Source organism: Grus americana, chromosome 10 (assembly GCF_028858705.1).
Source record: "Grus americana isolate bGruAme1 chromosome 10, bGruAme1.mat, whole genome shotgun sequence".
Taxonomy (NCBI): Eukaryota; Metazoa; Chordata; class Aves; order Gruiformes; family Gruidae; genus Grus; species Grus americana.
This window is the reverse complement of record NC_072861.1, coordinates 14,222,817-14,246,713: the sequence shown is the minus strand read 5'-3', so window position 1 is coordinate 14,246,713 and position 23,897 is coordinate 14,222,817. Positions and strand designations below refer to the sequence as shown.

Genomic DNA, 23,897 nt, shown 5'->3' with positions numbered 1-23,897 from the left:
TTCATGTTTAACACATCAGTTCATTAAGCTGGCACTCTCATCCCACTTACAAAGGTAAATGAAGGCTAGAAGGGGTCTGTGAAACTCTAGAGCTAATGAAAATGATGCAGCTGGCTCCAAACTGTAATTCTGGCTCCGAGGTGCAAGATCTTGGCACCATCTGCTCCTTCCAGAGAGCTAATATTAATGAAAAACTCATCACACCCCTGCTGATTGAGGGAATGCTAGCACACAGCTCCCGATAGATGCACACAGCTTTCAGCCATATTTTAGCACTGCTGATAGGTAGTTTCTGCCAGCTTTCAGGGATACAGAAATTTGAGATGTAGTATCCGTGTGAGTTCAGGCTGGTAGCATTTCTAACCAGGACGTGCCGGGGAGTAACACATCCAGATGCTCTGAGCAGAGCGAGATGGGTGTCAGAGCCACGTCAGGCTGCCTGGCCACGCTGTCTATGCAAGGTACTGCCTCTACAGGATTTCCCGATATTTAAAACATTCAAAAGTCAAAGTCCTCAAATTCCAAACAAAATTTTCAGGTGGAAAAAGAAGGTCCAGGTAGCTCAGATAGATGGTAGTCCTTTGTTGACTATAAAGCAATACATCTGTTTTAAACCAGGTTTCACAGTCAAAAAACCATGTCTCACATCTCTTCCCTACACCACGCTCAGTTCTATCCAAATGATGCCTCGTGGCCCCATTAGCCCACACGTCCCAATCACCCCGCCCTAATTTAGGAGATGCAAGTCCCAGAAAGACATGAGAGCCTGCTGAACACAGAATGGTTCTCCTGTGCTTCCACAAAAATGGTTTGTAGTAACATCCAAAAATATAGAAGCAAATAATTCCTGTCTCACTCCTACAATCCAGGGCTTCCCACCATTTCCATATAAAAATTTTAAAGTATGTAGCTTATTCTGCATGCCACTGAAACAAATAGCATTTTACTATTTTACTCAAAAAAATATTTGCGTGATTAGTGTACTTTGAAACTGTGTAACCAGTCTGCCCAGCTATTTGCTCAGTTGCACAAGAGATCTCATGCTGCTAAACCCTCTTCAGAATTATCTTGCCCCCACTCCACTCCTCAGAAGAGACTTCCCAAATAAAATAAATCATTGATCTAGTGTTAGGAAAGCTGCTTTCTCAGTATTATCCAGTCCCAGCATATTGCCTGTAGGACGGTTTCCTACAAATCATAGGGGTAACCCTCGGGCGTTTTACGGATCAATACACTTAAAATTTTACACATAGCCTTTTGCACTAACATCCCCATTACCAAAGATATGTGATCAGGACGGCTTGGCACACAATTTATCCACCTTCTGCATATCCCTTCAGTAAGGCAGAACCCCCGGAGGGCTGACTTCGGTTAGGTCCAGAGCAGCCAGTGTGGCTGAAATTGCTTCTGGTTTTAGCTGCTAAATATACCAAAGCTGTCCCCATGGGACACATGCAAATTGTAAGCTATGGAAATCCCTATAATGTAGCCAAACTGGCATAGATTAGAAATGGTAAAACATATAACCCTGGGTAAAAAGCCAGGCATTTCCTCCTTCACTGAATTTCAGGTCTTTGCTTCAAAGCATCAAAATATTTTACCTTTTCAAAGGTTACCACATTGCTTTGCCATTGTATTGTTCTCTAGCTCTATTCTCAGGAATAATTTCGGCTGAAATTTTCCTAAATAGTTTAGGGAGACACCCGGCACAGAAAATTTCCTCCAAATTTTATTCAAAATGGTTGAAGTCTGGCAAAGCGTACGCCAATCAAAACAGGGGCCTGTAAGAGGCAATGTTACACAATCTTCACTGTAAGAGACACCAGCAGCTCTGCCTGAAATATTTTTGCCACTTACAATTAATAGTCTGGAATAAGGCATCTTGAGAAAGTAAAATAAGTAGCACAAAGAGGAGGAGGGTTTCCAAGCAACTGCTTCATTTTCATTTTAAGCCCATGCTGCGGAAGTGTTAGCAGCAACTTAAGGGGCTAGGCTCATCCCCAGCCTGCAGGAGAGTGCAGAAACTAGGTTATAAACAGTAATTTCTTCCATATAACCTCAGATTAGCGTACAACAGGAGGATCAAAAAGAACAGTATTTTAAATCATTGTGCCCACAGTTAATTTCTATATGCAATACATCACGCAGTCAGAAAACATATTTGTATGGCCAAGTCACATTCCCACTGATTTTTGCACATCCTCTGGTCCCCGGATCTTAAATTAATAGGGAGAAAAATTATAAAGAAAAAGCAAGCGTGTACTGCCCTCTCTTAGCAAGGTCCTTCTGAAAAGCTCCCTTCCAAACCCTCTTTGCGCCGATGCTGGCTCAGCATGCCACCTTACACTGCCCAAGCTTCGCTCTCTCAGTCATCACTTACTTTTTTCTTGACCTTTTTGCTAAATTGTGTCTTGGAATTATCACAAGCCCAGTCCCAGCCTGCCATATTTCAAAATCAGGCACCTTCAACAAATGATCTGATTTCCAGGAGCCGCTGAGTATTGTCAGCAAGACAAGAGGACTTGCAGGCGCCCTGAACGTCCTGGAAATCAGGCCACTTTCTTCTATGCTCCTACTTTCTGCTTTTTCAGTTTTTCCTCCACCCAGTGGCCGCTAACAGAAACAAATCACCTCATAAAAATACACTGTACTACCATCCGAGTTACTGAAATGCACTATTAACATGGCAGTAGTCTGCTGTTTTCTGGATCACTACTTACAAAATAGCGCTGTGTGCCTCTGTTACAGCATCACGGACAGCGTTACTGAGGATGCGCCGCATTATGGAAAACATACGTATGACATGCAGGCGACAAAGATATGAAACTGTGCTCTGTGTGGTGATGGGAACTTACACAGGACAGTCAAAAATATTATATCCCCACAAAGCCCAGAAATATAGCCATGGTCAATAAAAGTAATTGCTACCATTGACAGGAGTAGAAGAAGGTCAAAACAAATTGGAAACTGTTCCCATGATCCAAAGCACAGAAATCTACATTCTTTCATACAAATCAATCAACTGATGGAATCTCCTGACCAGTTTCCTGCTGGTACTGGAAAAACACACATTTCTTGACAGCTGTCTGCCCCACCTGAGCAGGTGTGACGGGCTGCGGATTCAGGCTTCGGAGTGGAGCTCCTGCAGGACACGTGAGAGGGAACAGTCCCCTTTGGTCTGGCTACAGACTGCCATGAAACCCTCTGGTAATTAGAATTTAATTTTGGATTTTAATATTCAGTCAGAGATTTGAAAAATGCTTTGCTTCTGTAGATGATGAAAGCATGTTACCTTAGCCAGCTGGCAGAATTGTAAAGTTGCATTTATGTTTCATTACTAATAGCTATTGAATTAACTCCGTAATTGATTCTTGAAGAGTATTTGCAAGATATGTTCTGTACCGTACTCTACAAAACAGTTCTGCTACGCACTGGCAAGCGTAGACCGAGATACAAACACATACATGCAGATTCACCTGCACACGTACAAACATTTACACCACTACACGTATATGCTGGATAGACAGGATTCAGGCCTAAAAGAAGAGCTACCAGGTTAGACAATTTACAGTCTAAGATATAAAAAAAAACCCTAGGGAGATTCTGAAAAGTATACTATATTATTGTTTGCTTATGGAAAACTACAGTTTTATTTATTTTTAAATTCATTCGATGTTTGGCCTGCACCTATTTGAGTACATTACCAGCGCAGGCCTGCTCGTTCTCTGGTCACGCTAGCGAGGTGGTCCCCGTTGCACGCCATTTCCTTGCTCCTCACGGTCAGCCCCTTCTTCTGCTTTTTGACCGAGCACAGCGGACGTTTCAGCTGGACACCTGAACACACCAGGTCCGAATGCACACTTAGCCTAGCATGATGAGGCAGCACGTTTCCAGAGCTCGCAGCGCTTTTCACTTTTGCCAGGTCCTTTGAAGACTCCATGTGCTCCAGGCGAGCTCTCTGCAAACCCCACTGCCCCAGAGCATGAAAAGCAAATAAGGGCTGGAAATACCATCCCACAGATTAAACCATTGTCTGTTTGAAAGAATGATTGAGAAGACTTGCTGGAGTATTTGCCTAGCTCTGCCCATAAAGATCTAAGCTTGTTTGCTATTTTCCCCTCACCTTGAGTCTGTAGTTTATGACAAGCGGGGAGGGGAGGGTGGGGACAGCCAAGTAACTCAACGGTCCTCAGAGTGCTTTAAGGCAATACCATAAACGGGATCAGGGACAGAGCTCTTAGCCATGACCCCTCTCTGCAAACAAAGCAGGAATTACTGGGCAACAATCTCGTTCACAATATTTTCCCCTTGAAAGCACCTCTGCAAGAGCCATCGCGCTGGGCAGCGGCGGGCAGCTGCGCGCGTCCTCCAAGTAAACCAGCACGGCCATGGGTTTGCACGGCTCCGTGTCTGACCTGGCACTCTCGTGCTGGCCTGTGGAGCTGCAGACCTGCCACAAAGCTTCATGAATTATGTTGATTGAGCAATTTTCAGTATTTCTCTGGCTGACAGCAGCAGTGGTGCTCTGTCTGCCAGCTCTTGGCTAGACAAAGCAGATTTAGTGTCCCCCATCTGGTAGTTGAACTCTGCGTGCAATCTGCATGCAGCCACAGCCAGCACTCAAACTGGGACCTCATGGGGCCTTGGCAGCGCTGGTACCAGGTGAGCCAACACAAAAAGTGCTGCGGTAAACCTGTCGCGCTGGGAAGTGACTCTTTGCACCTGTGAGGAGCAGGAGTGGTGACAGAAATATAACTCTAAAATACAGCTAGCCAGGATTACAAAAAAAGGAACTTTAATAGCTATGCAGATTAGAGAAAACCCGCAGAGTTGGCAACACTTCTGGGTCTTGTTTACTCTTAATAGTGAATGCTGGTTACTACCAATATCTTGTTTAAAATACAAGGCTATTTAATAGCCAGCTATTGATAGTTTACTATCCTAAGGTGAAGACATTATTGCCAGAATTGTGCATTTAAATAAGCCATCATGCCCTATAAAAAATCACAGCTTTTGCCTCTAGGCTGTTGATCTGAATCCAGCTCCAATCAGTAATGACCGAAGCCAGTCACTCTGCGAGGATGCTCGGTGATCTGTATGCACCAAGCTCGCAGGTACACCCTCGCTGCGGTCTGCACACCTTGCCACGGGGCTGCTGCCTACCTCCACGGTTGTCCTGAAACCAGCCGTGTCACTCCCCTGCCTCAGCACCCAGGACACGCTTGTTAGCCTGATGTCACCTTCACCCCATGTGCTTCAGTCTGAAATGACCTCAAACTAGTGTTTCATCACAAAGAAACAAGTCCCACTATTTTTTTTTTCCTCTCCCCAAAGTGTCAGTTTGTTATATTCATCCTTCTTCACTGTATTTTGCCCGTGGTGTGCCCAGGCTGGGCAGCGCCTGCGATCGGCACCAGCACAACCTTCACCTGCCAGTTGGGTCTCACCAGGACCCATTTTCACACAGTCCTTACGGTTGGGACTAGACGCTATCCTGACATGGAAGCAAATGAATCTAATTTTGGACTATGACCCCTGCTCCAACAAAACTGTTGCAAAATACTGAACCTGAGTTTCCTCCGAAAGTCGTCTCCCTGCTCCCGCATCTCGCTCTGTTGTTTTGCACTATGAGTGCATTTTGGTTTCAATCTGTGCAACAACTTGCGAATCCGTATAACGCTGGCCAGGCAAAACCCGCTGTAGTAGGGCTCTTCCCTCGTCTTTGGAAAGCAGCCTGAACGCCCACGGATGTGCTTTGCCCCTGCATTTCAACCCTGGCCTCCGCGCTTGGTGCAGCTCTCCCTGTTTATGTTCGGCAGCACAAGGCAGCGAGATGTGCAGGTTACCCACATGAAGAGATCCCTTCCAGCTGCTTATCATTTATCATCGCTTCATTCAGGGCTTCTCAGAGAGCACGCGTAACCCGCGGGTACTCATCAAATGTGATGTTGCAATTAGAAGAAAAGAATTGGAGATCCTCTCACGTCAGCCCTATTTCAGATTTTCCAATTAATACCAACTAATTCATGATTTTTCTTAAAATTCATCACTGGCATATTCTACTGGGATACACTGTCAGACTGACACAGTGTAGGTATAGTTACAGAAGAATGTTTAAAGCGATGTGCACGGCCATGGCCGGGTAGCACTGGAAGACGAGGCTGAAGGCTGGTGCACATACAGGGCAGCCTTTGCCACGGCTGTCCACCAAAATCCTCTTTCATCTTCAGGGTCTCCTTCAGAGCCAACGATAGCCTGAGGTCTAAACATATCCACAGAAGCAAACCATTAGCAGCTTGGGGATTCAAGTGCCTGGATTACCACCATCCATCTCCAAATATTTACTGTCGTCAGTTTAACTCTTCCCCACCCTGAGTTTAAAGAAGCGGGTGATTTTTACGACATTTGCACACACGTGCACACACGCTGCAAAACACAACATTTTATTTTCCGTTCTTCCAGCTGAGAGGAACTCTTCCTTTACTTACAAAAAGGCAGATTTAGGAGGCCAAGGTCTGCACGAGCCAGAGAAGTGCCCCCCCGCTGCCAGGCGGCCTCTTTGTGCTCTGGCTCTGCCAGCACGCTGGGACTGCACTGTCATTAGCACAGCCAGAGCACCAGGCACTGAAAATCTATCATGCAATTTTATTCTGCGTGAGGTACCAAGCAGCTCTATCTGCGCAATGGAGCAAGCCCACCAGATAGGCAGGCGGAGACGGAGGCAGCACTGGATGCTCCACCGCTTCTTATCCCTAATTAGCTTTGGGATGATGGCTGCCCTGTCTCTGCTGATGCTCTTCATTAGTATCTTCAGGCTTTAAATAGATGCTGTCTGTCTGCCATGCCTATGTAGTTTTAGGCCAGTAATAACATGCAGGTATGAAAAACATTTAAAAAAAATTAAATCTTTGCAGGATTCATAATAATAGCAAAAAATTAAAACCAAAATGGCAAGTGTTCCAGTATGCAATTCTCCAGCACTTGTTCACTTGTTTCTAATGTGAAACAATCAAACATTTAAAATATGCAGGGACACACACACAATTTGTATGTATAAACATACATTATTTAGACCAGCTGAATTCTCAAGAGCTGCAAATAGTCCATGAATTATTCTGTAACTTATACTTCCCCATCTGAGAATATGCTTCCACCAAAAGATTTTTCTTTTTCAATTAAAATTCATTATGTTAACGTCCCAACCAAGCAAACAAAATAACACAGAGGGCACACATGGTATGACCCGTGGGCTTTGCATGTCAGTCTGCTCCCAGACATCATTTTCCCCATAAGCCCCCCAAGGCATAAGCAGAAAGCAGGCTCTGAGCCAGACGAGCCATTTTGTTCACACACATCCCCCAGCCAACACCTCTTTGGGAGGCACCTCAAACACCACAGTAGGATAAGACCAGCAAGAGCCTCCTGCACACACACAGTTCAGCTGATCCAAAACCAAGCAGCGAGTCAGATCGACTGCTCCCCGCCTGCTTGTTGGCTCACCCCATCACTTCGCTGGCGCGAGACTTTAGGTACCATTGGCATAACGAATGGGGTTTACTCGCCTCGTCTGTACACGTTTGCATGCTGACCCACCACTCGGATCCGATTTCAAATGTAAAGTGCCTGCTGCACATAAATATCCAACTTTCCTTAGCTAGATCAGCCACAGAGTAATGGTTTCCTCTGGAACACGCCTGCCCAGCTCCGGGATCCTGCACAGCACCGGGACCGTAGCTTGTGAAGCCACGTACTTCTGTGTTTGTACTGAAGGTTGTGTTGTGGAGTTTCTGCTCATTTTGCATTTGCTCCCAGCCTAGAGCTTCTGGAGTATTCTTTTAGTAATTATTTTAAAAACAAATAAATTAGGTTTTCCTCTTGTCTGTGATGTGTAAAATCACTTGAGAAGATACTAAAAAAAATATAAAGGGGGAAAAAATATTTGAACATTAGAAATTAATACTTTATCTGTCCAAAAAAAAAAAAAAAAACCCCACGCAGCCTATGAAAACTAATGTAATTATGACTGGAAAAGAAGATGAAAGTTGCACTACAGAGAGAGAAGGAATGTCAAGTCAGGCTGGTTCAGGTCCAATATTCTGCTTGTTGCACTAACACCTGTTGAGTTCAAGCAGTTAGAAGAAAGATCTTCTAAAAACTAAATGCCTCCGACTGAGCCATGTTTCACTTTCCTGTCCCTGAAATCCCCAAGGAATTGTCCAGGGAAAGAAGGGGGAGGGAGAGAGCAGCAAAAGCAGACTTTGCATTCCTGTTATTTTTAAATATAATAACAAAAAAATCCACGAGCAGAAAGCTGAGAATATTCAAAGCTTCCCAGACCTTTGTACAACATGTTTAAAACCCAAAGGGAAAAACAAAACAAAAAGAAGCAGTAGAAGCCAATTTTAAAGTTTCCTTTGCAGGTCACCTTTGAGATGAAGTCACAGATTTCCTCTACATAATATGGCCTGAAAATACATTATGATGATATTGATGGTTTCTGCACTAAAACAGCAGGGCCAGAAATTGAATTAGAGCTCTCCTGCCTTCTCCAAAGTACTCATGAAGTGCCCAGTCTGAAGTCCTGTTTCCTTGTAAAAACTTTCAAACAGAATAAAAACTCCTATCCCAAATACAAACACATCTAGTGGTTTTACCTGATAGAATAAAATACCATTACTGCTATTCGTCCTGCAGAGACTCTTTCTAACAATGCACACCAAGCGCACATTGGCATTTTCGGCTACTTTTTCTTCTAAGTTCCCCAATGCATTTGGTGTAGGAGGAACCCAGTCTGGACGAATGAACTTTTCTATCTGAATATACCCAAAAGGGTATCTAAGGGTATCTAAGAGGTTCACCCAGAATCCAGCAACATTGTTCTTTATTTATATTTAAAGCCTCAGCTGAGGATTTGGTTAGAATTTCAGATTCGTTTAAAGAAAAAAATTCAATATGGATTCATATGGGACAACACAATCACACTGAATCTAGCTTCAAAATCTTGCTGAATGAATGCTTTGCACTGACTATCACAAACTTATTTATGTTTGCCCACAAAGTGACAAGGCCACTTTGCCCCGTTATCGCGTTTCGAATGAACTCCAAACCGTTCAGACTCCCCACAGCTCAGTTCCCATCCCTGCACTGCTTACAAAGCCAACGCCACCTCCTAGGTGTCCCAGCACCTGCCTGCCCAGGAGCCCATCTTCCAGCCCTGGACCAGATCATTGCTTAGCAGCACTGCTTATGTGTTATGGTAAGCATTCCTGTATCAAATACAACTACTGTATTTGAAACATGACCAAAATTATGGGTCATATTTGGTAACCAAAGTCAGTGAGTATACAACAACTTGCATCATCATCCTATTGGGTGAGAATTTGAACTAGATAACCAAAAGCAATACCTTGCATTGCCCCAAAATGCAATCTTTCACAACTTACAGGAGCGATCAGGCAGCCAGACTGTGAAGGGGTCTGTATGCAAACCCTAAATCTTCCAGTTCTTGCCTGAGGATTGCTGTGTTTATCTACTTTCCTTGGTTAAGGATCTTTCGGAGCAGAGCAGCCTGACTGGCTAAAGGCAGTTCAGATTCCCAAAAAGCCCCTGAACTGTGAATAGAAACCCCATCAATTATAAACACCCCTGGAAAGTACTCCTGTGCGTTCTCTATCTTTACTCTTCATGAGATCAGATGTGGAATCATTTCCAAAAAACAGGCAGGGAAGAATCCTGAAAAAAAAAAAAATTAAGAAAAAAAAATAGAGAGAGAAAGAAAGCACTTTAACTCGCAGCCTGAACATTTCCTTTTTATTTGTGTTCTGCTACCCCCCGGGACTGCCAGCAATGCCCAGCTGATCACATCTGATCTGTATAAAACACTGTCTTTACCTGACACTGTTTTGTCCGAGGGGAGCTCTCTAAATTAATTCCACAGGCTTCTCAGAGCCTTGACAATTCCTTTTTGATCTTCTCTGCTGCTTCCCAACACTTTCAGGGATGTTTAAACCCAGTCAGAGCAGTCTAAAATGAGCGGCAACTCTTCTCATAACACTGTCCCTATTGCTATGGCTACTGAATTCCCCTTACACAACATCTCCAGGCAAAATCAGGGCACCGCACAGTCAAAATTAGCAGTATTGCAAATATTTCCTCCCTCTTATCTGCCCATCTCTGGAAGACTTTGTTAGCCCACGTACCACTACGCCAATGCTTTGCAGCCTGCTCAAATAGAAGTAGAGAACCGGAGGGCAAGCGCTGCAAACGCGCGAGACGGAGCTCTGGCTACCGAGGAGCGCGAGACACAAGCCCAACGCGCGCGTCTCCCTTTTGGGTCAGGGGAGGTGACAGCACGAAGCCCGTTGTGGAGAGGCTGGAGCAAATCCCTTCCCTGTGCCAGAGTAGTTTTGCTTGTTTGTGGGACTGGTATAAAAAGTATGCATTAAAGATACCTTGCCATGGTAAGTTGTGGCCGCACAATTTCTATCTCTACCCTGAAAAACCTTTTAAATTTTCAGGAAAACATCTTATACACAGAAATTTAGGATATAGCCATATTTCAAATATTCAAAATAAAAATAGCTGTTTCATCCAGATAACCCCAGCCCCATTACAAAATATTTCTCAGCGAATTAGATCCATCTCCTGTGGGAGAGGCGTGAAATAGATTTTCCTGTTCTCAGTCAGTTCAGGATTAGGTTTTGTCTCATTTCAAACCCCCTTGAGGATTCATTAGGTTGTGGGTAGGAAGCACAAAGTGCTTGAAAGCAAAGAATTTTCCTGCTAAGGCTAATAGCTCGCATTTCCAAACTTGGGCTAGCCAGATCACAGTGGGCACTTACAGAAAATCCATGACATGCCAGAGCAGGAGCTGAAGAAGTTCAGTTTAGCTGAATTTCACACCATGTCAGAGTCCTATGTGCAGCTTAGAAAATGAATTTAATAAAGCTTTTTTGCTGTAACACGGAGTGTCAGCTAGCAGATTCTCTGACACCTGCTGCTCTTTGAATCTGATACCATATTGCAGCATAATGTGGTCTAATTTTAGACTTCACACAACACACCAGGTTTCAATCTTTCAGAAAATAATTCTGTTCAGCACTTTTCATTCCCTAGCAGTGTTCTGGGACACGTGTCCTTTCTTTCCTGCCCTCTCCTGGACTAACACTTGAAATTTTTAAGGATGATTTTTGAATCAGTTGTAAAAAAAAAAAAAAAGCTAAAACAAAACTGAAATAGTTTCATTTCCACTTGATTGCAAATTATACCATGAAGAAATATATACGCCGATTTATACAGTGGCTTCCTACCCGCACCCCCACAGAACAGAGATAACGGAAAGCTGGAAAGCTTTCAACTTTGGGTGCAGAGAATTATTGTCTGAGAAGGAAAAATATCCAAAGCTTAAATGACAGTTGGGTGTTTGAATATCTATTTGAAGACTGAGAACCAACCACAGGAAGAAGCCAATGACAGCTCCACAGGATAATGCAATTTTTATGTATAAATTTTACTCATTACCAAAGAAAAGAATTAACCCGATCTATTTCTTTCTCTAATCAAGATACATTTTTGTATTACGAATTAAATGCAATTAAGTGATAGTTTATTCCTTTTAGAGAGAACTGACTGCAATTAATGCTATCATTTATTCTAAACAGTAATTAGATTTTTTAAAATGTGCCTAGCCTTTAAAAGCTAAGTTGGCTCCAAAACCCATCTCTCAGCTGAAATCACATAGGAAGCTTCTCTCACAAGACAAATACCTGTCTTGTTTTCCCCCGCTACCCGCAAACTCTTTTAGGACAGCGTGGAGCTAATATACGTAACGTGAGTAACATCTTGCTGTCAAGAAATCTAGCATTGGTTGGTGCACACCAACACAGACAATCAATGTCTTCAAGAGAATTTAGAAGAGGTTTAATTTAAGGAACAAAACATAAAAAAATTACAGATCCAGACATTAAAATATATGGAATTCACTGTGGCAGGAAAGATACAGTCCTTTCACTGGCAAGAAATTGCTCTGAGATATCCAATAGAATTAGTAACCATGTTCTCATCTTGGGAATTACAATTGATCTACTTTTTGTATCAAAATCAAATGGTTTCCAAACTTAGAATGCAACATCCTGTGTCAGCTTGCAAATGAGCTGGAGCAGAAAAGTAAACAGGTCACAAACACTAAACTGTAAAAATATAAATAGCATGCAAATTGAAGCAAATAAGATGTCCAGTGGAGAAAAAAAAAAAAGTAACTTCCCTCATTTTAACTGAATGTCCAGAAGATTGTTTTGTGCAAGATAACCCGTAGGAGTAAAACTGAATCTGATTGACTGCCTTAGTCAATTCATAAAACCTTCCTTCACCAAACATGTTTAAGCAAGTGACTATCCTTTCTTTAGATCAGACAGAGGAAGGTCACCGGGGTAGGGAAGAGGAAGAGGGCAGAGTCATGCCTTGCAGAGCATCGCTAAAGCAACCCTGAAACCGCACACGTAGCTGTGGGCTTCCCACCTGTGTCCCAAGAGTGGTATCCCATACTGGTCGGCCACTAAACCCAAACAAAAGGTTTAAAATCAAGGTTGATAAGCATCTGATTTTTGCCAGTATAAAGTGAATTGAATTCTCTACACACCGATAGCACATTTTAGCTCAAGAATTATTCCAAAATGAATGAGTTCGCACTGGACAGATGATGATCTCATCTTTCTCACTAAAATATATTTTCATCAGATGTTGCTGTTTCCATTCAAAATATGGGTGAAGACTGAAATTGTGTTCTGCACCAATATGCTATGATCCCTGCAAACCACTAACATTTTCCTGAAAATAATATGTCTGAGCAGAAGCTGAAGAGAAAGGAGAACATAAAGCTTCTATACATCTCATTTTGTTTAAACTAGCTTCACATCTTCTTGAAAATGCAATCTACATATTGAAACAAAGGAACCATCTTAATGGGTACATTACAATAACAGCTCCTCCCATCAATCTCCATTTACATCCATCCATATGGCAAAAAAACTGGTAATCTGAACAGAAAGCAGCTCCTCAAGCATTCCTGAAGTATTCTCAGGCTATTCAGCCCATCAAATTTACATCTATGAACATACTCACATCCCATGTTAGAGATAATATTCATTAGGCTCATCAAAGGTATTTGGTCTCATTTTTATGTTGGAAGTACAGATGCTTATTTATAGCATCAATTAAACTTTTTTTTTTTTTTTTAAATCAAAGAACTTTAAATTGCTATGGCCTGCCTGACTCAGAGGTATTCTGCAAGTACTGAAAATGCTGGTGCCAAAACCTTTCAGAAATACCAGTAATCCAAAATCTGCTACTTTGGTTACTTGGGTTATAGCCATGCCAGAGTTTTCCTCTGTACCTTGCATGAGCTCTTGTTCCTTTTTGTCCCCTGATTTATCTCTCTGTAAACCAAGGGTATGACTAACCAGGCACACAGGTGACTTGTGAGGGTTCATTAATAAAAACTTACATTTGTAAGATACTGAATATCTTCAGTATGCCTATAAATCTTCAGATGCATATGAATGCAGTTATTTTCAATTTTGAAACTACATGCATAAAAGTTATAGGCTATAAGATTGTCTAAGAAAGGCACATGCAGCATGCTGTGATTTGAGACACATTCAAGGCCTGGAGAAGAGCGCCAGGTTCGGGTAGTCTGGCAACACAAATTCTTGAGGTTTGGGTGGTAGCTCATTAGCATCGTTTTATGGCCATCCAAAGTTGATGAGGGACAGTCGTAAATAATTTATCTTTTATTTTAATGTTATTTCATGAAAACCAGCTATTACATTCTATTTGATTTTAATCTGTTTTAATCGTTTTGAATGCTATGATTAAGAGAGAAGGAAATAAAGAGGGTAGATCAGGACAGGCACAATCTTATCATATTAACTAAATTGAGCCTGGGATCCAGGCTGAAACCATTCTCATGTACTATGAAGTATATCCCCAGAGCAGCAAGAAAGGTCTCACTGTCCCAAGGCACCTAATACTTCCCCTGACCCCTCTCTCCCACCCTATAGCTCAGACTGTGATGGGTGATTCCCTGGGATACACAACAGTGTGAAGAAGTAGCTGGGTGATGGAGGACACGGCTGACTGCAGCCAACGCAAAACCCTGCGCGGTATTACTGCAGAAATGCACAGGAGAGAAGGTATACGTTTGGATGGTGGGCAGAGGAAATTGTGAAAGCTATTCAGAGGCATTGCCAGTGCAGAAAATTTTTCTATCCTTCTCAACTTTGAAGCATGTAATATATTACTTCATGTATGTTCAATGTTCCCAAAACCAGGAGGACCTGAAAGCCAGCCCTAAAAGAGGGAAACCTGACTCAAGCACAAGCTAGCAGTTATGAAAGACATGCCCTGAAAATGCACAAGCACGTCTTTAAAGAAAGCAAACAGCAGCAGCCTCCAAGACAGAAGGAACAGGTTTGCCTTCGTGCAAACAAGGTCTCCCTTTGCTGGGGCAACCAGCAGAGCTGGTAGGTGAAGAGGGAACCAGAGGGGCCACTCCAGAGGGACTCGTGTGGGATTAGGTGGCCACTTTCCTTTGTTTGATAGATCTTGACAAATCATTTGACATGCACATGGCCACAGGGAACACTTTCCAACAGATCTAATGGGAATTCACCCATCTGGAAGGAACCACATGCAAACCCCCACCCCAGTTTAGCCCTGTGTGCCCCATCACCTGCTTAAATACCTGTTCTGGCTGGATTCATAGGCAACGGGCAAACTCCAGTTTAATTCACATGGGGAGGGTATGGATGAACAGTGTTCTGCTACCTGAGTACCCATCTTCTGATGGGAAGAACTCTTGGCAACTCAGGATGCTAAAAGTATACACGTAGTAGAGGCTAGGCAGGGGAGCCAGCTTTAACTGCAAACTCTGTGTTTTACACACAGCCAGTAAATGGCCTGTTAGGGGCTTACAGCATCGTAAGAGAGTTTTTCAGATTTCTGTTTTGATGGATACATGGTTCTGTACCTATATACCATTCCAGGACTAACTTAAATGAAGTCTTGTTTCAGAAACAGGATGAAGTTATAGTTATCAAAAGAAGTGGAGATTGCTTCACAGGGGCTCTGTACCAGTATGACAGCATAGGACAAAACTGCAATTTGTTTTCTAGAAAAAAAAAAAGAAAAAATGTTTAGACTTTACTATTGCTACTAACCCCAGTATGAACCCCGTTTCAATAGCATAGGGATATCTTAAGCCGGTATTAACTTTCTTCCTTGCTTGGGAATATACCAGAAGGATACAATCACATCTACAAAAGAGTGATAAAGTACCACTGGCTTTACAGAGGACCCTCAGAGCAAAACTGAACATGTCAGACTCTGTTCAAACCCAGAATGAGCTGCTAGTTCACCTTCTTCGTATACAAATCAAGAAGGGGTAGCTGATGGGCTGCAATAAAAGTGCGATGCAGCCACCACCTTGGTGGTTTGTCATGATGATGCCTATTGTAGGTCTCTGTAGGTTGCCCAGCTTGAGACATGCACTGGGGAGCGCAGCCTGTCCACCCCGCTCACAGCGGGGGCTCTGACCATGTGCTGAGCTACCTTCCAGGGGAGAGTACTGTGAATCCAACGCCAGAGCAAGTGAGAAAACCTGAACAAGCCACACACTGCTTTTCTGAGCCAAAACAGAATAAAGAGTCCCTGCTTAATCACAACAGTCAAAACAATGAAACAGAACAAGTAAACAAGGTTGTTAATTTGTCATTGACTTGACTGAGCAACCACTGTAAATAATAGGAACCCAGATGACACTCCGTGGAGATAATCAATTGTGTCTTTTTGCGCAACTAAGATTGAGGAACTGGTGAAAATACGTATGCATTTCATTCCTGCTTGAGTAACGCATGGCCTGTGGCAGACTCCTGACAAACTGTAGTGTATGTAGTCTAAGATTTGCCTCTTCCATCAAATTTGAGCATGAATAATGGGAGCTCAGACCTCTGGGTGGATGGAAGTTAGTTATGATCTATGGCTCAAAACAGACAATAGGTCTGTGACATACCAGATATTTTCGTATTGGATCCACAGCAAGTTCTCCTTAACTCACTGTTGCTAGGTAGTTAATCAAGATGTAGTCTAAAAGAGTTAAGTGATTCTATAGTTCATAATTATTGGCTAAAATGTATTTTCAGTAACCTGGCTATTTGCCTGGTCCATGATTTTTCCCTGAGATTCAGTCCATCAGGCTGTAACGAAGCCAAGAGTTAGAAGAGATGTCCTCCCATTTTAGCAGAGGAGGAGGAACGCACTTCCCTGCTCCCCCTTATCATGACTCCCGATTACCCCGACTTGCAGAAGGTTGATCCAGATGGTGAACACAAGACTGCAGGCAAGCATGCCTCGAATGAATTCTCGGTGTGGAAGGGTGGAATAAGCCATATGTTTTCACAAATTAGGGGTGACTCTCTAACGCCTGAGTGATGAAGCAGATCCAAGAGTAAGTTATGCACGATCCTCCCCGATGAGTGAAGAGAAATGTTTTATTCAGTGCCTCATGCTGTGAGCTATATTTATACCAAACGTATCTCTGTACATTTTAAAATGTTATCTATTAAGAGGATATTGCAACTGCAACACAGGACTATGTACACCGTCATTTAAAACCCCAGAGCTATGGGAGGGCTGTATGTGGCCTTGACACCATCCAGCTGTGAAGTTACTTGTCCAGATAACTCAGAAAGGCCAAAGACCTTAAAATCCAGCTACCAAACTGCCTTGGAGAAAGCCTTTTTCCTCTACGCACAAGGTACAAAACCTCTGAAATCATCTGACCAGATGAAAACACAGCTAGCACCTTGTTTTCCATCCTTTGTTATGGTAACTATCCAATAACACACTGTCGGAGGCTTTTAAAAAAAATCTCAGCTTCTGTAATCTTTCGATTACATTAGAACCTTACTTTTTTCTTCTTTTGCTTACCAAAAAGCTCACAAAAATTAGACATCAAACTAAAATTACTTATTATGATGACTAAAATTATCATTCTTTTAATCTCAGAATTGTTGCGGAGAATTTCTAAGCCTCCGGTAACAGCGAAGGCTGCTCAAGCGGAGCGGTAGGAGGGAGGCAGCCCTTTGCTTGCCCCTCAGCCCCCCCGGAGCTCAGCCTGCACAGGGGGCCGACCCACCCCCCCAGGAGCTGCCGCTCTGCCTTCAGAGGCAGCTTACAGCAGAGAGGAGACGCGGCCAAACAACAGTGCTCTCGCAGGAAGACTGTATTTCAGATGGAGAGAGAATAACGGTAAAAACAAAAGCAAAGATCATTCTGACTGAAAATCCATAGCTACTCTTAAAGATAATAACTACAATCACATTTATTGACCAAGTTGCAGAGTTAGAGCCCATAGGCAAGATCATCAGCTAAGATGAATCGCCATAGCACCATTAACTTTACCATTCCACGCTTGATCTCGCCCACTGTGCTCCCAAAATGGCCATGGTATATTTTTTCCTTTTATTGTACAAAAACACCGACCATTTTAAAACGTACATTTACTGTACAGCTTACATTTCACTTATTTTACACCTCGCTGTAATTCATTCCCCAGCCCAATCTGTATCTAAACATAGGCAGCAATGCAGACTACCAGCACCCCGCTTATGAAATTCATGAACTGAAAAGACCATAGGAAAATTTTTGAAGCTCTCCCCTGACCTTTTAATCACTTGTTACCTTCTGCAACAGAATTTCTCAAAGCTCAGTTGCTCTGAATTCTTGCCTGTCTCATGTAATGAGCAGATGTGGCAAAGTAAGGATTTGTAACATGATGAAAGTTATGATGACAGGTCTTTCTCTGTCAAATTTTTATGTTTTTACAGGCTAACACTGAACTGCAGCACTTTTTTTTTAATTCAGCTTCTGACAAGAACACATAAAAAGCATATCAAAGGCAACAATAAATCCACTAAAATAGTTCTCTTGGTTCAAACAGATCTGAACTTTACAGGACTGTGCAGATCGTACTCAGCTTGAAATTACTCATAAATATCAACCCCAACATCTCAGGACTCACGGTACCCTGCATGTCCCTTCTACCGCCTAAAAATAACCCCATGTGTTACTTGGTGAGGGGACTTGAGATGATGATATGCAGGGATATTTAATTGGCAGAAGGAAAAACCAAACCCAACGCCAAAGACAATGATAAAAGGAAAACAGTCCTCTCTCTCCCCTGGGCAGTAAAGCAATTACGAGCAAGAGAGCTGCTCCGTGGTTATTATTGCAGGCTGAAGTGGTAGCGTTCTCCATGATTATCACAAATGTCTCCACTGGGAGGAGGGAAGTGGGAGGATTTACCAAGCAGCAAATCCTCAATTTCCCTCCCCCTATTCCCAGCGATTCCTGCTGAACTGAGCTCTGCACAACAGAGAGGTGCAGCCTTAGACAGCTCCAGCAGATTTACGCTCATCTCCTAGCAGAGCCAGACCAGGACAGGGCAGCCATGGGGACCACTTCTGCCTTGCCTGGCTCACCCAGAGCTATCGAGGACCTCCAAGGGTCCTGCAAAGCTTCTGGCTGAAAGCTGAGGCATCTTGGTATCCTTTCTAATATTTTTTAAACATAGTCTTTTATCCATTTTGCTTTGATTCAGGACACTTTGAAAAACATTTATGAAATGAAAATTCCAAGTTATTTATTCTCAAAAAAGTCAAAATGCTTCATCTTAGTGTCAACATTTCTAAGTGTTGTTACACAACTAAAACTTTGCTCAAAATATTTTGATGATAACAAGACAAAAAATGGTAAGAGTGAAATAAAACATGTTGATAACATCTCTCTGGAGCCTGAAAGAAAGAAAAAAAAAAATCAGAGAGTTTCCGTCTAGTTGCAAAAGTAACCAACAGTGCTGACACCTACCAGATCCCTCTACCAAATGGGCTGATAAACTGTGTCTAGCTATTAGGGGTACGCCTGTGCGATGCTTTGCAGGCTGACACAAACTTGTTCTGCCAGCGTGCCAAGCCAAAAGTAATCAAAAAAACCAATAAAGCAAGTAGTTTGGCAGAATGCTGAGCCCAAGCCAAGATACTTCACCACTTGGGCCACGCATGAGGTCAGGGCTGGCCGCACGCTAACACCACTTCACAACTGCTGCCCCGTGAGAGTTGGAGCACAGATAACTTGTGAACACCTGCCTTGTGAAACACTCCAGAAACATACTTCTAAATGTCTACAGTATAATTGGGCTAACAATAAGGCCCACAAAGCTTAAAACACATCACCATCCCTAGGACTACTTCCTCTAGAAGTGAAGTGTATTATTAGTGGGATAGAAGGGGAAATGGTCTGCATTGTCTAAGCAATACCTGCTCCATTAAGGGAAAATCTGCCTACTGGCCCACTGCTTTAGTATTTTCCTGGCTAAACCGACATATGGTTCATTATTATTGTGCATTACGATAGCCCCTAAGGAACCCAGCTCTATCAGGGCCTCAGTCTGCTAAGCACTTGTACAAACACAGGAAGAGAGCCCCTCCTCTGAAGAGCTTGCTGTCTAAACAGAGGAGACAGACAAAGGGCTGAGATGCTGTGTGAGGGTTTGCAAAACTCATCTTACAGTCGGGATTTCCCCCCCCCCCCTCCAATTGTTTTTTCTCTTTGGTGAAAAGAGGATTTTATTTTTCAAGGGACAAAGGAAAATGAAGGGAGGGACATAAGAAAGGCTGAGGAGATGAATGGATAGCATGAACACCAGGAACAGGGAGGTTAATGAGGAGAAACTGAGATATGAATAAATACAGACAATTTTTACATTTCCAAGAGGAAGGGGAGCATCTTTTCACCACATGTGCAGCAGATAAAAAGAGGAGTAATGGGTTCATATTGCAGGAAAAAGCATTAGGTATTACAGAAAAAAAGTTTTATGGAAGCAAAACTAGGAAAACCCAGGGACAGGCTTCTGGGTAAGCTGGAGAGACACCAACCTTGGAGGGCCTCAAAACCACATTGAACGTTTATCAGCAATGGCCTAGACGTAAGTGACTCTGCCCAGGGCTGGAGGCTGAGCTCCCCACCCTTGCAATCACTCTCCCGTTCCTGTTGTTCCAGGAGCATCACCTCTATCACATAGTTTTGGGCTAGGATCACTGCTCTGCTATCATGGCTGTAGGTACAAAATAAGCAAGTTTAAGCTCACTTAAATACAATCAGACGTGAAGCCACCTCTTTCCCCATGTTCTTATTCATTTTTGTACTCCTGTTTCCCCAGACATCTGCTATCTTGAGAGGTCAGTGGAGGAATCGCATACACAATGAAATATGTCCAAAAGGGGAAAAGAAAGCCCAGTCTCTTCAACTTCATGTAAAATGCCAAACAGTTGCAAAAGTCTGAGTTGTATTGCTTGGGAAATGTTAAAGATGCCACAAGCCCACCATAGATCCTGCAGCCCACAAGCATGGAGAGACAGCTCTCCAGAGGGCTAGACAGGAGGAAAGAACAGGAGATGACAGCAGTGCCAGCCATGCGATAAGCCTTTGCTAATTCCTTGAAACAGATCTGTGACACTTAACTAGGGCTGATGTCCGGCGTAATCCCCTTGATTTGTGAAGGATCCCTTTCTACCTCTTCACTGAGGACAAAGTGAGCACTTAAGTTAACAGAGCTGGGAGCACCAGAGTTTATGATGTGGGGGGAAAAAACAACTGATGAGTGTCCAAGTGTCATCTTTGTCTTGTGAAGCAGCAGTGATATCTAAGCCATCTGCTAGATCCTGTTCTTTGCTTCTCCTGCACAAGACGATCTTTTCCTTTACTCCAGGAAGAGAACAGCGATGCCTTCTCCCTGGTTCACATTCTGGCTGATCCAAAAATACCCTGCTGACTCCCTCTGCCCTCCATTGTTGAAGGGGACAGACCAAGTGACTCAGAGACAAAAATGCAAAGCAGTAACCACTTATCCACCGCTCCTCACGATCACAAGCAAGTGCAAATTTAAGTAAGGTCCTACAGGGCATGGATGACAATGCACTGCTTGCATTTTGAGCTTGCAAAGGATAATGCCATGTTTCTTCATTGCTACTGATTTTCTAGCAGGAGAGTCACACCCATAAGAAGTGCTCATCTGAAATACCTTTATTTTCCTGCAACGCTCTATTTTGACCATAGGATATGTTCCTTCCTTCTCCCCTCCTTTGAAAACCTGTTGAGAAAGAGACCATTATCCTGAGTGGGGGGAAAAGGCTCGTATGAAGCCTCTTCTAGTCTTCGGTAGGAAGTCTTCCCACAGTCAAGATCAGCCTTCTGCAGAAATAAACAGAAGTTAAGAGCCCTCTGTATCTGCTTTCAGCATCACAGATGCTATTGTTAACAGAGCACCACTTGGAAGGACTGAAGTGCTCCAGAAATGCTTCACTTCATGACCTGCCTCTAGCAGAGAAATAAGCTCATTATTGTTATCTTAAAATATTATTAAATTAAAACATTATGTTATTGTTTCATTGTTTAGATCCCAAGAACTTTGGTCTCACTCAGAGAGGTGGGTTTCTCGTTGGGAGAAAAAGGCAGTTCATGTTTTACTGAAACTAGTTGAATTTCAGAATTGCAGAGCTCTAGTGGTTCAATTGCTTCTGCAGCCTGGAGGAAGCATTCGCAGAGATCCTCTCTACCAAACCCAGCCTTCCCCCCTCCATCACCTCCCCAGCCCCACCAGAGCAATTAGCCTCAACATTCAAAGAGAAGGGCCGGGGGAGGGAAACCCAACCTAACACTCTGAAGCGTATAACCCGGAATCCTTATTCTGAGCATTTTTCCTTCACTGCTTCATCTGCCTGCAGGGAATTCAGCTAGTTACATTGCTAGACTAAAAAACCCTGAAGTTGTCCTTGAAATGAATGGCTCCATTCATTTAAGTGGGAGTGTGTTCTGGTTTTATTACCTGACCCCATATTTCTACCACAGAATCACAGGGCAAGTAAGTAAAATAACCTGTTCTCAACTGGGGCTGCCTGGTTATATGCTCCCATTACATTAATTTTTGTTATTTTTCTAGGATTAATTCAGTGTACTAGGAAAGGATAATATCCCCCACCTCCCTGCGAAAACACAGTTTTCAAATATCTTCTGAATGATTTAGTGCCACTCAGCCCATTGAATTTCTGTCTCAGCAATTAAAAGGAAAACCAAGAGAATTAATTAATAAACTGAGAGGAAAAAAGTCTTCTAATATAACCATTATGAAAGCTTACTGTAAGCAACAGCAGCCTTTCCATCATCTTCAATGGGCTTTATATCAGATCCAAACTGCAGTCATTTATTTCAAATAAAAGAGAGCTATTAAATTGTAACCCCAAAAAACCCCAACAGCATTCACGCAAATGAGGGTTGGTTTCCCTACCCTTTTCATCATCCTTTTACGAGGTTTTCAGGAGCGCATCTCTGAGAAGGCCCCTTCCCAAAACCACTCGACAAGAAATTACATCTCAGACATGCGGGTGCATAACTGCGCCCACGCTCCAACCCTGCCGCTCGAGCAGACGTCTCAGCGTGGGCACTGGCCCGAGCCCCCGGAGCTCGACACATCCCAGACCAGGGTTCACCTGCGCCAGCTGCCCGGAGCAGGGGTGGGGTGGTGCACCCACGGGTGCTCCCACTCAGGCATCCCCAGGGTTGCACCCCCGGGCACGCTCTTGGCCCCTCCCGCACATGGAAATAATCAGTCTCATAAATTTGGCCAGATATGCAAATAGGTCTTTATCACTACCAAGCTCTGTAACAGATAAATATACCTTATAGACTAAATCATTATCTAACTGCCTTTTTTTTTTTTCTCCCCTCAAATGGAGCTGGGCAATTATTTTTAAACCCTGCTATGAGGAATAATAGCTGACTTCACAAGGCTGGCTGTGAACAGCCCGTAATGCTTGGGGAAAGTCCAGGCTGAAATGCTCTGGAGTTTAATGACATGTTACATAGGGAGAAAAATGTATTTGGAAGGAAATACCATTAAAAGAGGTAAGAAATAAAATGCTGTACTGTAAAATGCTTATAAGAGAAAAAAAAATATCCGACTATTCAATTTTCAAAAGATTTCAGAGCTTGTCTGCCTGGTCTATGATGAGTAAACTAAAGAAAAATATCCTGGTTCTGGATAGAGCTGAAGATGACCTTACGGGACCTTTTTTGTTCTGGGAGACAAACTAAGGAAGGTAAAACAGGTGCTATTGTTAAGAAAGGGATATTCAGCCATAGGATGATTATGATTCTTCAAGCTGTAGAAATGCAGTCAGAAAAGTCTGCAGCAGCTTTAACTTCTATTAATAGTACAGAAGCATGTTCTGGCATTAAAGTAATGAGGAATGCTAATTCCAGATCCCTTTTGATCCCATCTCTCTCTTTTCTTTCTTTCTTTTTTTTTTAATGACATAGCTATTCTTTTTATTTAAATGTTTCTGATTATTCCGGAGATAATTATTCATAAATAGTTTCCAGTAAAACCTGTTTAATAACCCGTTTTCACTTAGCATCCCCAAGCAACACAAAATTGCTAATTACTTACATCAATGGTCACCTCTCAAAGATGACAGAGACCTCCCAGAAAGAATCCCATTACAAATGAGCTCGCTGGATTCCTGGGCTCGTAAGTCACAGTCTGTCTGTTCTGTACATATGGTTTCTACAGAACCCATTTGGTGGCTATAAGCCATATAACGCTGGCATTTCTAAAGCGGTCTGATTAGATACTCGTTTCCTGACTATCCTTAAAGGAGAATTTTGCAGCTGGAAAATTCAGTTTCTTTAAAAGAAAAAAAAAAAATTACACAGCTAGGATTTTTAAAGTAGTTAATATATATTTTGCCTGCAAGCAGCAAGGTCACATAAATAGATACCACAGCACT

General features: G+C 42.9%; 1 long non-coding RNA gene across 2 annotated transcripts in view; it reads right to left on the bottom strand.

Moving 5' to 3' along the window:
- The window catches only part of LOC129211014 (uncharacterized), a 235,432-nt gene extending 211,779 nt beyond the window's left edge, over positions 1-23,653 (bottom strand). The window contains exon 1 of one of the 2 annotated variants that reach the window (XR_008578706.1): positions 23,558-23,653. This is a non-coding gene — a long non-coding RNA (uncharacterized LOC129211014). Of the gene's footprint in view, positions 1-9,891; positions 10,014-23,557 lie in introns of those variants that run through there. The other variant, XR_008578707.1, reaches the window with a different exon arrangement.
- Between the last annotated feature and the right edge of the window lie 244 nt (positions 23,654-23,897).